The sequence below is a fragment of the Erpetoichthys calabaricus genome, chromosome 8 (assembly GCF_900747795.2).
Source record: "Erpetoichthys calabaricus chromosome 8, fErpCal1.3, whole genome shotgun sequence".
NCBI lineage: Eukaryota > Metazoa > Chordata > Cladistia > Polypteriformes > Polypteridae > Erpetoichthys > Erpetoichthys calabaricus.
The window spans coordinates 83,991,362-84,006,234 of NC_041401.2; the positions used below are offsets into that span (position 1 = coordinate 83,991,362).

The following is a 14,873-nucleotide window of genomic DNA, read 5'->3' on the forward strand; positions in this document are numbered from 1 at the left end:
ACTTTGTTTATCTTCTACATGTCCTTCTTCCAGCATACTGCCCTGTAATTCTTATCAAATTGGCATGGGTTTCCTAGTTGCTCATTAAATTGATTTCAGTTAGTCTGAAGCACTAGCAGAAGACTAACTGTATTCTATAAATAATGAGAGGGAAGGGAGATAGATGCACTACCTCTTCAATCTGAAACCTTAAGGGCTTCATCTTTAGAATATGACTAAATCTTACTTGCCTTATGTATTAAAAGTAATATACAGCTGTTGACAAATTACACCAATTCTAAATTTGGCCTGTGTGTGAGTTGTCATGCTTTGTGATGTACTGGCACCTTGTCTACAGCTATTGACCAGGATAAGCTCTGGCTCCACACCAGGACCCTAAACTGGATTAAGTGAGTATAAGAAGGTTATTTATTGTATTGCATATGCCTCACGACCTTATGATCTAAAGCTGTTTCAGCCAGTTTATAACTTGGGAACAGAAGACAGTGCAGAGGTGCGTAAAGGATCAAAGACTTTGAGCACAGTCATTCATCAAAATGACAGCTAGCCAATCAAATGTGTGTAACGTCACCTATCCCAGAGCTCCCATGTGCAATTTCAACATAAATAATGACCTGTCTGAAGGCCAGCGAAACAATGACATAGGAACCGGTGGCAGAGATCAAAGCATGTCAGAAAGAAATGGAGAGAAAGAGAGAGAGACCATTCCATTTAGATGTTGGAAAAACACAAACCTCTGCATCACGCCAATTACTAAATAAAAAAGTCACGCTTGACAGTAATGATATTTAGTAAGCTTTTCTAAGACTATGTCTAGACTTTTGCTATCTATTTTATCTATCTATTTTGCTATCTATTTTTGTATTATCATTCTTCTACTAAAAGCATTGATATACTTTAATAAATACCACATTGATTTCACATTTCTATACTTTGCCTTTCTATCTTGAGTGACTGAAGTAATAATAATAATAATAATAATAATAATAATAATAACTAGCCAACCTGCGGCGTACGCCGCATAATCACGGCACTCTTTTAATGAGTTTTACGCACAGGGAAAAAAATGAACACTTGAAAAATCCGTAATTTAATAAACCACCATGAAAAGTAACATTGCAACAATGCACGCTACGAACCAACATACAATTGTCCGTGACTGAAAACTGGAGGACTGCCGTCGCACCTACACCTCCCAGAGTGAGGGACGGAGCAGGACGGCGCTCGGGCGCGGAGGCGAAACGGGGGGAGAGGGGAAGGACGCCCATTCCGCCCCCTCTGTCCTGGACCCCCTGCCATTCATTGTTCTTTGCGGTTCCGGCTGCTTTTCTATATATAATCCACCAAGTCACCCGACCATGGTAGTAGCGAGGGGGGGGTGTGTACAAAGGGCAGGGACGTAATCAGTGCGAGCGTATGACCCGCACTTACTGGGAATTCCTCGTTTGTGGGGAACAATTGCAAGCCCCGGTCTCCTTCACGAATGGGGTTCAACGGCTTACCCACGCCTGTTGGCGCCAGGTAGACACACGTTGATCCATTCAGTGTAGCGTGCGTGCAGCCCCGGACATCTAAGGGCATCACAGACTTGTTATTGCTCAATCTCATGTGGCTGAAAGCCACTTGTCCCTTGTGGTGGATTGCCGGCTTCTTACTCCGGCCCTCACTCCCAGGCCGCCAGGAGGAGCTCTCCGGACAGCGTGGACATGCCCCGAGTTCCAGCAGGGCCTCATGGACTATGTAGTTTTTATACGCAGCCCTGCTGGATACCTTGGGGGCCACCAGGCATCGCTGTAGGAGGGCTCATGGGCTCTTATGTGCCCTATAACCCGGGAGAACGTCATGGTCACGTGACAGGAAGAAACGACGTGCTCCCGGGTTGCAGAAAAGGACTGTTTACCCTGACCCGGAAGAAATAAGGAACTGTGGACTGTTGGACAGGAACACCTCCGGGTCAGGGTGTATAAAAGGACTGTGGGAAAGCCCAGACACTGAGCTGAGCTGGGAGGTAGGAGGGCGAAGTGTCTGGGCGAGGAGGAAAGAGAATTGTATTATAGTGAATTATATGAATAGTGTGGAGTGGAGGGTGCTTGGTGCACTGTGTTATAACAAAATAAATAGTTGTTATACTTTCACCTGGTGTTTGGAGTGGTACCTGAGGGTCCAAGAGGTGGACAAAGACCTTATCTGCTACACTGGCGTAGTCAGCAGGATTCTCTGGCCGTCTGTTGGCAGCGGACCTGATTTACAAACAAGTATTGTGTATGCAGACGACCCCAAGAAGGTCCCGCTTCCATACCCAAAGGTGAAAACACCATCCACAACAAAAAGCACTGCAACCGTGAGCCTTGCTGAACTGCAGACCACGATGGGGAAGAAATCAGGAAAGAAGAAGGGCAATCCCGACTGGGTAAAGAACATGACGGACGCCGAGATGACCTGGACTTACCTGACTGGGAGTGAGGAGGACCGGGCACTGATAAAGGCCGAGCGAGCTCGAGTGGCCCAGCAGCAGGAACGCTGTCGGCCATCAGCCGTGTCAGAAACCCTAAAGGGGTTGGGAACTCAGCTGCCAAGTGAGGTATGTGTCAGGAAAACGCCCGAAGTTTCGGGTATATTTTATTCCTGTTTTACAGAAGCATGCCTCCAGAAAGCAGACAGTGCGTCAGATGCCTGCCTCATACCTTGGCAAGATAGCCGCGATACCCAGAAGGTAAGCCAGGCTAAGAGTCGGCAATCAACAAGCCCATTCTTAGATTATGACCAAGTGACCTTGCGCGACGGAGGCCGGGAAGAAGGTCAGTTTGGAGCCTTCGGTGAGGTCAGTTGTTCCCCGACAAGTCTGAGCTCCCTGAAAGGGAAGGGGGCGGCGAGTGAAGCAGCGCCGAAATTAAAAAAAGGTGAAGAGGAGCGGGAGGTGACTGAACGGTCTGCCGACAAATTAAAAGAGGCAGATCGCAGTCAGCCGCTGGAGGCTACCTGTTCCTCTTTGGACTCCATTTCCCAGAAGCCTCCGCGAAGCCCAGCAGGGCACGTGTCAGGAGCGGACGTGTCCATTGGCTCCCGGCCGGAGGGTAAGGAAGTAACCTTGACTTTGGCCGAAATAACTAACTATATGGCTGTGCGGGACATCAAGGAGGTGCTCGAGCCCATAATAGCTTTCTTTCAGGGGATGGAAGAGGTGAAGAAACGTCTGGAGGAGCTGGGAGCCATAGTCAAAGCGCCGCTGAAGAGACTGTATGAATACCTGCGGCGATTAGGCATAGAAGCCCCAGTCTTGAGTGATGCCGCGGTACAGGTAAGCCCGAGCCGTACCGAATATAATAAGGGGACACAGTGCGATCTGGCACCGCAATTAATAAGTAGTGGGTGTCAAAGCGCTGTGAACCCGACAGTAGAGTGTGGCACAATTACTGAGTGGTCGGCGGGAGGATCGGACAAGCCGGGGCATGCGTGTGACGTGGCCTTATGAAGTGCTCTGGACCTCAAGACCCCCTACCCGCGTGATGAGTGAGGTGTCGCTGGTAACCGGAGGGGCGGGGGAAGTGCCGATCTCACCGGTACAGCTAAACAATGCTGTTACCCGGAGCGATGCGGTGCTAATGACGTCGCCTCCTAATAAAGCACAAGTCAAAGGGCGTGCAGACAGTAAGGAGGCTCTCTTTTACCCATAGAGAGACTCAAGCTGTGCACAAGCCCCAGAGTAAGCAGGAGATTCACAAGGTAAAACACGGGTCTCCTGACAAGATAGAGAAAAGGGCTGAGAGCGACAGGGCGGCCGTAAAACCCTCCTTAGCGGAGAAAGGGGCGGAGATAAAGCTGACAGAGTTTCCGAGATGTTTCTGGTCTCGTCGAGGAAATCGACCAGGAGGGCATCGTTGGTGCTACAACTGCCGTCGGCCGGGCCACGTGTGGCAAAGTTGTCCCCGGAGGACAGGAGAGCGGTGGGACAGAAGATACACCGTTCCCCCAAGGTTCTCTGGGGGGCCTAGACAACGCAGCCAAGGTCCGACTGACGTGTCCTCCTGGAGGAGGACGTCCCTCGCGGGGCAGGACGCTCCGCCCCAGTGTTCGTCGCTAAGGGGGGGGGGGGAATTGTGGTGGATTGCCAGCTTCTTACTCCGGCCCTCACCCCCAGGCAGCCAGGAGGAGCTCTCCGGACAGCGTGGACGTGCCCCGAGTTCCAGCAGGGCCTCATGGACTATGTAGTTTTTTTACGCAGCCCTGCTGGATACCTTGGGGGCCACCAGGGGTCACTGTAGGGGGGCTCGTGGGCTCTTGTGTGCCCTATAACCCGGGAGTACGTCATGGTCATGTGACAGGAAGAAACGACGTGCTCCCGGGTTGAAGAAAAGGACTGTTTACCCTGACCCGGAAGGAATAAGGAACTGTGGACTGTTGGACAGGAACACCTCCGGGTCAGGGTGTATAAAAGGACTGTGGGAAAGCCCAGACACTGAGCTGAGCTGGGAAGTAGGAGGGCGAAGTGTCTGGGCGAGGAGGAAAGAGAATTGTATTATAGTGAATTATATGAATAGTGTAGAGTGGAGGGTGCTTGGTGCACTGTGTTATAACAAAATAAATAGTTGTTATACTTTCACCTGGTGTTTGGAGTGGTACCTGAGGGTCCAAGAGGTGGACAAAGACCTTATCTGCTACACCCTCTAAGAAGTTGGACGCCGACCGCTCGGGGGTCGCATAACTATTTAGCAGTAGGGAGTCTCATTAAACCTCTGAGTTCCAACAGCTTAGCTTCAAAGGAAATGTCACTGTAGTATTTCAGGTGTTTCCCCCCAAGATTTTTCACATGTCCTCCACATTATCTATCAACTTAACCTACCACACATAACTTAGTCGTGTGGAAGAAACACCAAAGTAACCGTGACACACGCAGTCATGGGGAGAAAAAGTAAACTCCACACCAACAGCAACCAGGCCAGGGTGTGAAAACCCCTCTCCTGATGTTATGAGGTAGCAGACCTCCATGCTATACATGAATCTATCAATACATTTTGTTTCATCTAATATATCAAAATGTATATCTTGGAATAAATGTATTTACACACTAATAGTCCTTGCTAACAAAAAGGACAACAGTTACTATCTCCTGGTGTTTTCTTGGCTGATGAACAGCAGAAGAAGCATCTACTCAAAAGCACACTTCTCTCTGCACTTTTTACTACTTTTATTGCAAAACATATTAACATTGATCAAAGTCAACGCTGATCATTGAGAGCCCTGATCTGAAAAGTTCAAAAGGTCACTTTAACTCCCTCAAGCCTTAAGATTTTCAATAAGGTGTATTGCAGATAATGGTGTTCTAGTTCAAATCAGGTATTACATAACTGGAATAAAATGAAATAATTCAGAAAAAAATTGTACAGAGACAATGAATGATCAGCACAACTCTTCTTGCCTAATTAGTGAAAGACAAACCGAAGGAAAGGATGACCTTATCATTTAGAATCAGGAGATCAGTACTGAACAGCCCAATTTACAAAGCCCAAACCCAGGTAATGGTTATAGTGTAGATAAGACCTACGTAGATCATTAAACTGACTTTACAAAAAATATACTTTAGAATGATTATGAGGAGCAGCATTCCCCATATTATTATAACTAGCAGACTGCTTAAAAACTTAAAAGATGAAATTATACTGCATTTGGTTAAATGTATTATTTTTTATAATTAGTGCTAAAGTTAAGCAACTCGCTCAACATCACATTCTGGAGCTCGAGAGAAGGACAAGGCAGACAGTTTGTAGTCTTCCTTTCCAGCATAATAGCCACTACATCTCACTGCCTGCTGCCAGGAGGTATCTATATATATAATTCACTAAGCCGCCGACAAGTAGCCACCCATGGAAAGCACACCGGAAGGGGCGTGGATTCACTAAGCCGCCAACAAGTAAGACGCCCATGGCGCACGCAGGAAGGAGCCACGCCCACCAACTCTAAGACCATTGGATACGACAACAACTCGCAGAGCCACGCCCACCAACTTTGACGCGACGACTCGGAAAAACGCCGTCTTTTATGTTCGTCTGTCCTACAGTACACATGCACCTCTGATCCACGTTGACTTTTCGGTTACAACGCACGACCGCATGCACCATAGCAAACTGTTTTACACGCTACATACAGCAATTCGCATCCGCGACAAACATGCGTCTTCTTAGATGGTCCTGCAGGAACACGGAAGACGTTTCCCCGCCCACCAACACTCCGTTTTCCCCGGCCCGCGTCTACACTCACTCTCTAGGCATTCACACTGCCTGCTCATGTGCCCGGACGCAAAAACTCACCGACCACCCAGTTAGTCTCTTTCGTCTGTGCTAGGAGTCGACATGCACCTCTGAGCCACGTTGACTTTTAATTATTCGTTTCGGCTATGACACCCGACCACGTCCACCCTCGAAAACCATGGGAAACGAACAACGAAGCCCCGCCCAGAAACTCTACCCCTCCGCCAACTCGAACAGCTCATCAAACACATACTCGCTTTGGTCTGTGCTGCTGTCCAAATCCAGCTGTGAGCCACATTGACTGTTCTTTTGCCCTCCATGGCTACGGCTTCAAATGTATTTCATGGAAACAACACTTCTTTCAATGTTATAGAAATTCCTGCATCAGGTAACTGTTTGTTTCTATCAGTCGGGTTTTTTTGGAAAAATGTCATTGACGAAACTGTTGCTCTCAAACTTTGCAACATGGCTGTTGGCTTTGTTTGCCAACATTGGGATAACGTCGGCGAGGTGGTCACAAACTGCAACAACTCGCCACACAAGGACGCCCTGTCTCGCGAGGCATTCACACTGCCGGAAGACAACCATGGGATACACAGAAAATAGCCATGTTAGTCAACACAGATCAGACACCCAGGCAAACAACACTGAATAATCAATAGCTGCAACTACTTTGCCCACCCCCACTCCTCACCTGAGTCGGTTTCATCTGTGTTCAGCAGTGTTTCACAAACTCGGTCCTGGTGAACCCCTGTGGATGTAGGGTTTTGTTCCAACCAGATTCCTAATCATTAATGCCGGTGAAACTCATCCGGGATAAGTCGGTTTTCAAACGCAGCCGTGTAGCAGATTAGTCTAGCAGACTAGCTGGATGTAATAATCCGTGATGAATGCGCACCCTCACACTGAGTGAAAAGCCAATGTATATTGAGTCTAGAAAACATGATCAGCACGTCTTTGATAGGCTGCTACAAAATGATGAAAGAACGGGCGCATTTTTTTCACACAAGCTGGGTGGGTGGGTGTTAGTTAGTTAATTAGTTACTCGAAGGATTTCAAGGTTTAATATGCACAAGCAGTAACACTGTAAAAGCAGCCCAAACCAGAAAAGATGGCTGGCAAAAAGTGGCCGACAAATTAAACGCGTGTGCATTGTACTTACTGAAAGCAGTGTTACGGATTTTGCAAATGTTCATTTTTTTCCCTCTGCTTAAAAAACATTAAAAAAGCGGCGCGATTATGCGGCGTATACTACGCCACGGGTTGGTATGCAGCGTGTAAAACAGTTTGTTTGTCGTGGATAATTTGCCTTTTACTTTAACACAAAGACAATTTACTGTTAGATTTGCCTTTGCGATGACAATCAATAAGGCACAGGGCCAAACTTTCAAAAACATGGCTAGCGGGTCATACGCTCGCACTGATTACGTCCCTGCCCTTTGTACACCCCCGGTACTACCATGGTCAAGTGACTTGGTAGATTATATATAGAAAAGCAGCCAAAACCACAAACAACAATGAAAAGTCTACGTGACTCACAGGTGCATGTGGACTGTGCAAAGAGGAAAACGACTCAGGTGACGAGTTGGGGGTGGGCACATGAAATGTTACTTTTCTTGGGATTTATTACATTACCGATTTTTCAAATGTTAATTTTCTCCCTGTGCTTAAAAATGCATTAAAAAAGCGGAGTGATTATGCGGCATATGGTACGCCACGGGTTGGCTAGTTTTTTATATTGGAGGTTCCCAACCTTTTTCTGTTCATGGTACACATAATATTTCAACGGTGCCCCAGGTTAAACCATAGTATAGTTTATAGTTCTATAATACATACCTGACAGTGTGCAGTTGGTGGCTTGGTGCGATTAGTTATAAAAATATTAAACATGAATTATCACAAATGTTTACAGCAGTTTTAATCAGTCCTTCTCTGAGGTGCACCATGTAGTTGAAAAAAGGCCAGTTTTCCGAATTAGTTGATTATGATGACTGACCATTTCAAATGAAATATTTGTTGATATCTTAGTATGTTGTAATTTATTTAAATCAAAGTAATTTATATTCTTTTTACACTTAAATACACTTCTGCTTCTTCACACACCCGTCACTCGTTAGTGGTGCATCTTCTTCATTTTCAGTCCTAGTGTGCTTATTAAAGTTCAATAAAAAACTTGCCAATTTTTAGGAGGCTAAGAACAACAACTTTTAAAAACTATTTTGATCACAACACCATATGGAGCCAGTTTGATCTTCAATAAATAAAAACACAGACACAGTGATTAACGATTACAAACAACAATCTGAAAACATAAATTTTGACCACGTGACTTCTTTTACGTACGCTGATTGACCCAAACTAGTTCATGCATCATGAATGGAGCAAGGCTATTATATTCACGTGATTCATATGCATCTATGCTTGTTGCCTGACGTTTGGATGATAGGGTTGGGCAATACCATTATTTTTTAAATTGATACCGATACAAGTATTTTATGTGTCAGATTTCCGATATATGACACTGAGTATATTTTAAAGAGCATAAGAATTTGTTTTCAAATGATAGTGCTTTAGATTTACTAATATTATTGGGTCAGTCTGTATTTAAATTAACAACTATCATGACACAGTATCAAGGTCACCATAACCAATTTATTACAAAGTATATATTAATAAAATACTGTATACATATCATGTCATTTGCCATTGGGAGGAAGGCAGGAGCTAACTCTAGACAGGGCATCCATCTATTGTAGGCTGAACACACCAAACACACATCAAGGCCACTTTTCCAGTTCACCTAACCTGCATGTCTTTGGGCTGTGAGAGGAAATTTATACAGACACAGGGAGAACATACAGACTCCACACAGGGAGGGTCTGGGTCACAAACCTCTGTCTCCTTACTGTGAGGCAGCAGCATTACAACTGCAGCGCCAAGACAATATGAACTTTTACACTTTCAGAAAAATTTGGTTATTTGTTTAATACATGTAAAATGGGCAATCATGTCACCAAAGTACCTAAACTGATCCCCTTAGAACATTTACAAAAAAAAAAATTCCCACATTTGCATTTTCTAATATATTCTACCCTTCTGTTTTGTCAAGAAAGATTTTGTTATATTAGCTTTACATTTATTGAAATTTCAAATTTGCATTTAAAAAAAAATAACACTGACATTTTTATGCTTAATCCAATGTTGCCTCTGCGGGTATGAGGCAGGAACAATCCCTGGACAGGGCAAGAACACATCACAGGGTGAACATACACAAACATATGCACATATCAGGGGTCAATTTTACATTGTAAGTCCACCTAACCTGTGTGTCTTTGGACTGTGGGAGGTGACAGGAGCACAAAATAAAGTTATATTTTATTACACTAGATGCTGTTGCAATTAAATGCAATTAAAGTATGTGGTATATGGCAGGCAGTTCATCGCGGCCAATACCCCCACGCCGCCAGGTGGAGCCCTTCTTGCAATGTGGAGTTCCAGAAGGGCATCATGGACAGAGGAGTTTTACATCACAGCCCTGCTGGATACCATGGGGGCCTCCAGGGGACGCTGCAGGAAGGCTCAACGATTTATATTTTCAGTATAACCCGGAAGTACTTCCCAGTCACAAGGACGGAAGAAATAAAGTAGTTCCGGGTTAAAGAAAGAAGGAGTTTTCATCTGATCAGGAAGTGCTGGGAAATCACGTGGACTGGGGGATCAGAAGCACTTCCGGGTCAGGGAATATAAAAGGACTCTGGGAGATCCCAGCAGTGAGCCGAGTTGGGAGGAAGGGTGACTGAGCTGCTGGGAGTGGAGGATTGTGTATTGTAATTGATTATTGATTTGTTTATGAGTATTGTGGAGTGGAGGGTGCTTTGTGCACTGTATTATTATAATAAAAATAATATTTGGTTTATCTGGTGTCTGACGAGTGGTCTGAGGGTTCGAGGGGACGACAGCGCCCCCTATCTGTCACAAGTACTTATAAATCCACTAAACCTGCAAAATAATTAATATTTTTATTAACATTTACTCTGGCACTTATTTTTTGGAAAGAAAAACTACTTTTCATCTTCAAATTAGGCATAGCTATTAAGCATTTTATATAGCGCATATACTGTACCCTTCATTTTAATTCGAAGAAAAAATAAAACAGTCAGAACCCATGACAAAATCCTCTGTCCTCCATTATGCTGACAAAGGGGTTTACGCTTAATGAGTATTAATGAGTGGTAAATGCCAAAATGTTAAACTCAACTAAAAAGTCTTAAGTAAACCCCAGTCTACATAACCCTGCTAGCAGCAGAGTTACCTGGATAGCGTCTCGTGCCTCTTTGGAATCACTCCAGCAACATCCCTTATCTGTCACTGACGGTATCTAAATTGCTATGCTTCAGATTTGCATCTTTTTGATGTTTTACAAATATCTTTCTGTTGGTAGGGTGTGTGCTTTTAAAATGTTTAAACCGACTGCTTGGTTTTCCACTCTTCTCATGAACACTGCATCGGATGGCTGTATTCTGTTTCATCTGTAAAAAGCAGCAGCACACAACGCTATGCTTTTGGTCTGCGATTGTCGTACACAGGCTGCGCTTGTACAAGGGGCACCTGCTCATTTCAGTATGTGAAAGTGGAAAGCGTGTTAGTATATTCTATACCTTTGCAGGAACCTTTGTTCTTCTGGCAGAAAAAAACAGTAATCGATATTTTTAATGGTACTCGATACCAAATGAGTGCAGTTTCAGTATCGAAGTATCGATTACTGTGGTATCGATCTGCCCATCCCTACTTGATGAGTTCATTCGGGTCTGTTCTGAAAATGATACTGTTCAGTCTTGCCAGTGGTGCATCAGTTTATTAAGAATAAACTGAGCATAGCAGCAGAGAAACACTTAATTTAGAAAAAGGGATGGATATTGCTATTATAATGGTATTATTATTTCTACATATGTTGAATTATTTTTGGATTTGTTATGGTTGCAAAAGATGTCTAATATTGGAATATTTGTGGGCCCCGTAGGCCAATTGTGGTAGTTTGGGGTCGCTGTTTTATATCAATCTGTCATAATGTCTACAGTTTTTTACATAAATGAAGCATTCTTTTTATGCTTTTCTTATTTTGTGTTCTTTGTTCATTCAAAATCATGAGACTGTACAGAAAGCAAATTTATTATATTTTTTTCCATTGCCTTTAAAACTTATTTCTATTAATTAAGCTGGATATAACTGACTAATTAATTAAGCAGAGTGATAGACTAATATCTACTATATAATCAACCACCAAGGTTACACAGAGCAATCTGATTGGTCTGTTTGGCTTTGGTGCGATTGGTCAGTTTGGCTTTGGTGATGCAAACTAAAAGGAAGTGGGAGTGTGAGATGCACGAGAAGGAGTAAAGTGCCATTCTGAGAGATTCGCTTTCAAAGACAAAAAGTAAAAGATGTGAGAAAGGCGCCTTGAAAATAATGACAGAGCCTTCTGAGAAGCAGACTTTACACGAAAAAGCCTTCCTTAGATGTGTAGTGCCCAGCTAGTATATTATACGTAAAATATACCTTGGTGTAGAATGATTCAAAACACCACATGTAAATAACAGTAATAACAGAATATATGTATTAATGTATGTGTTTTCTGTAAGCATAATTTTTATGAATGTATTTTTATATACAATATATTAAAAGACACTTTGGTAGTTTACAAAAATAAAAATCAGATCTACGCAAATGCTATAGGAAAGTATAGTGAAAACTTCTGGAAAAACAACATCAGTGATTACTAAGCTGAAAAGAGGCTGAAGGAGAAGGAAGTTTTGGGAAAAACTCCAAAGCTGTAAAGATGTAATTGAGTCTACAATGTGAGGAGTTTTAAGTCATAAAGATAAAGAAATCAAACACTTTTACCAATGACTAGAATGTACATTATGTTTGCTAAATATGACAGTGTTAATCTTTTCCAAACACAAGTACTTACTGTACTAGATTGGTTTATTATGAGACAAAGTACTCTAAAAAAGTATAAAATGGCAGAATAGATCAGATGTTTTGAATGTATTCCAAGAAATAACACTTTAAAGACATGTCTGCAATTTTTTGATGTATTTATGGACTTCAATACAAAGGACACCATCTTATATTGTGGCTGCAACTCAGAACAGACCAGATTGGCTTTTACTGCCCAGTACCTTTGTTGTCCCACCTGACCAATGTTCTTTACAGCAACTCAGATAATCAAACAACTAAGGTGAAAAGATTTACAGCTCAGCCTGTCAGTGCTGCTTTTATGTGTGGTCCACATGAAGGCTTGGGTCGAATCACAGCCTTCACCTGCACATATCACCAAAATCAGATTCACACCATCATAGGTACACAGGCTTTCTGACCGGCTTGGCTAATGCAAGCCTCACATTAGCCCTAAAGGCTTTGTATTCCGGAGATACAAATCAGATATTAGGTTCAGCTAATGAAGATCTTCTGCAGACATAGTTTGGGTGGAATAAGGCAAGGCTGGGGTTGGGTAGGTTTGAAGATTACAGTTCTTACCCCTTCAACATGTGCAGTTATGTTCCACCATTTAGGTAAACCTGGTGGTTTCCTAAGAGGGCCAAGTTTTTATAGGGCAGCATTTTGTCAGCTATAATAGGCATAGAAGGGAGTTGATGGCTTTGGGTGAAATTTTGTGCCCAGTCCTTGATTGTCCTTTTCCTGAACCTCCTCCACTTATCAATCCGACATCCATGTGCAACTCATTTGAATCTCCAAAAGGGACAACCCCACTCTTCAATCGAACTACAATAATATGTATAGTAATTGCCTTTAATACTCTGTGGTTTGGGCACGACATTTGCACTTTTTGCCTAGGGCAGCAAAAAAGCTAGACATGGCACTGCCAGGGTGACATGGCTATATATTATATAACACTGCACAAATCTGAGACCAGCCTGTTTGCCTTTTTTGAACCTCACCACAGCAACAGTTTATGCTAATCACCAAGCTACAGTCCCCGCAGACAGCGGAAATTCTCTGACATAGAGTAAAAACAACATTTTTTTAGCTCGACCAGTTCAGTTACTTGTTGGTCTAGTTCTTGAAAACCATAAACCACAGCTTGAAACCAGTTGTACAATGAGTTGTAGTAGGCATTATGGTATCTCAGGCTTCAAACATCTCATATGAGTTGAAAATACCACTGCCACATTTAATGTTAGTCGGTTTGAAGGCCATAGGTCCAACCACCTTGTCAGCTATAGCATTTAAAATGGTCAAAGGAAAAATTCCATTACAGTACCAATTAGGTGACTGTCTGACAGTACACCACAGGTATATGCATGGCCTCTCAATTAAAATATATTTAATTTTATATGCAAGCATTTTTATATACAGTACTCAAAATGCAAATAAGAAACTATACTTATTTTATGTCTCTTTTTCCTTATTCCCTTTAATTTTCATTAGAATTAAGTTACCTCTAAAATCTTTTTCTGTTAAATGGTTTCTATAGTACATACTGAATTAATAAAATAAATATACTCCTATGCCCAGCTTCTCTAACATTTGCTTTCTACACCAAAGGAAATAAACAATAATAATTAATCTTACCTTTTTATGGTGAGCTTATTGGTGCCTGTTTTTCAACACGTTCAATGGTGTCTTTTCTCTCACCTGTAAAAATTAAAGAGTGTGAATCTCCAGTTTTCAAACATTAATTACATAACAGATGTTATTACTTCTGCCATGAAGGCACAGACAACAGAATGAGCATCAGCACCTCTTATCAGGCTGATAGGAATGGGACACTAGGTACCTACTGATCCTAATAGGTCACTGTGAGTGATTTCATGACTGATGACAAAGGCTGTGCACATTAAGAGTGAGATGTCATTCACAGAAGTATAAGAGGCAGCACTTATTGGTCTTAGAGTGAGATATATAATAAAATATTTCAACATTTTGGAATAATTTTAAACCATACTGAGCCATGAGCACTTTTGAAAAGTCAGCACACAGTGTTAAAAGAATAATAATATTCTAGCAAAACAGAAAGTGGTGTATTTTTATGTTGATCTTTGTGAAATGGTTACAAAATGACACATCTATTACATACTTCACTTATGTGTTTAATAAATACTATATTGGTATGTCGTTATTATATATTAAGCTGACACTGAAAACCATGATACCTTACAATGGCTTCCAGATTTTTTTACTTTCTTGTATACAAAGTATAGGGAAAGTGTTGTAATCTTCCAAAAATTCAACCTCGAGATTTTGATGAATCTCAAAATTTTAGACCTCCATTTTTGGAATTTTGTCTATGTGTCTGTCTGTCTGTGTGTGTGTGTGTGTGTATGTAAACACTATAACTTGAGTACGCTTTCAGTTAGGTCAACCAAATTTTGCATACAAGTATTTGGTAGAAAATGTAGATTTCTATCAACGTTTGAGCTATTTCCGCTAACTGGAACTGGTAGTTTTTTATTCATGCAGCTTTAGAGTCAGATTTATTCAACTTTACTTTTATAATAATTCTTCAATATATTATTAATTTGATTTTATTTGTTGTTCATGGTTCTTTAATGTACATAATCCATCCATCCATCCATTTTCTAACCCGCTGAATCCGAACACAGG

At 42.4% G+C, this 14,873-nt stretch overlaps 1 protein-coding gene across 5 annotated transcripts in view; it reads right to left on the minus strand.

Annotated features, from left to right (window-relative positions):
* Nucleotides 1-14,873, minus strand: part of srrm3 (serine/arginine repetitive matrix 3) — a 437,508-nt gene that overhangs the window by 277,767 nt on the left and 144,868 nt on the right. For 4 of the 5 annotated variants that reach the window (XM_051930826.1, XM_051930824.1, XM_051930823.1 and 1 more), the window contains one exon: nucleotides 13,842-13,904. The exons of the other annotated variant lie outside the window; for it this stretch is intronic. The gene's annotated coding sequence lies outside the window, so the exon portion shown is untranslated. The remainder of the gene's footprint in view (nucleotides 1-13,841; nucleotides 13,905-14,873) is intronic. 5 annotated transcript variants of the gene reach the window in all.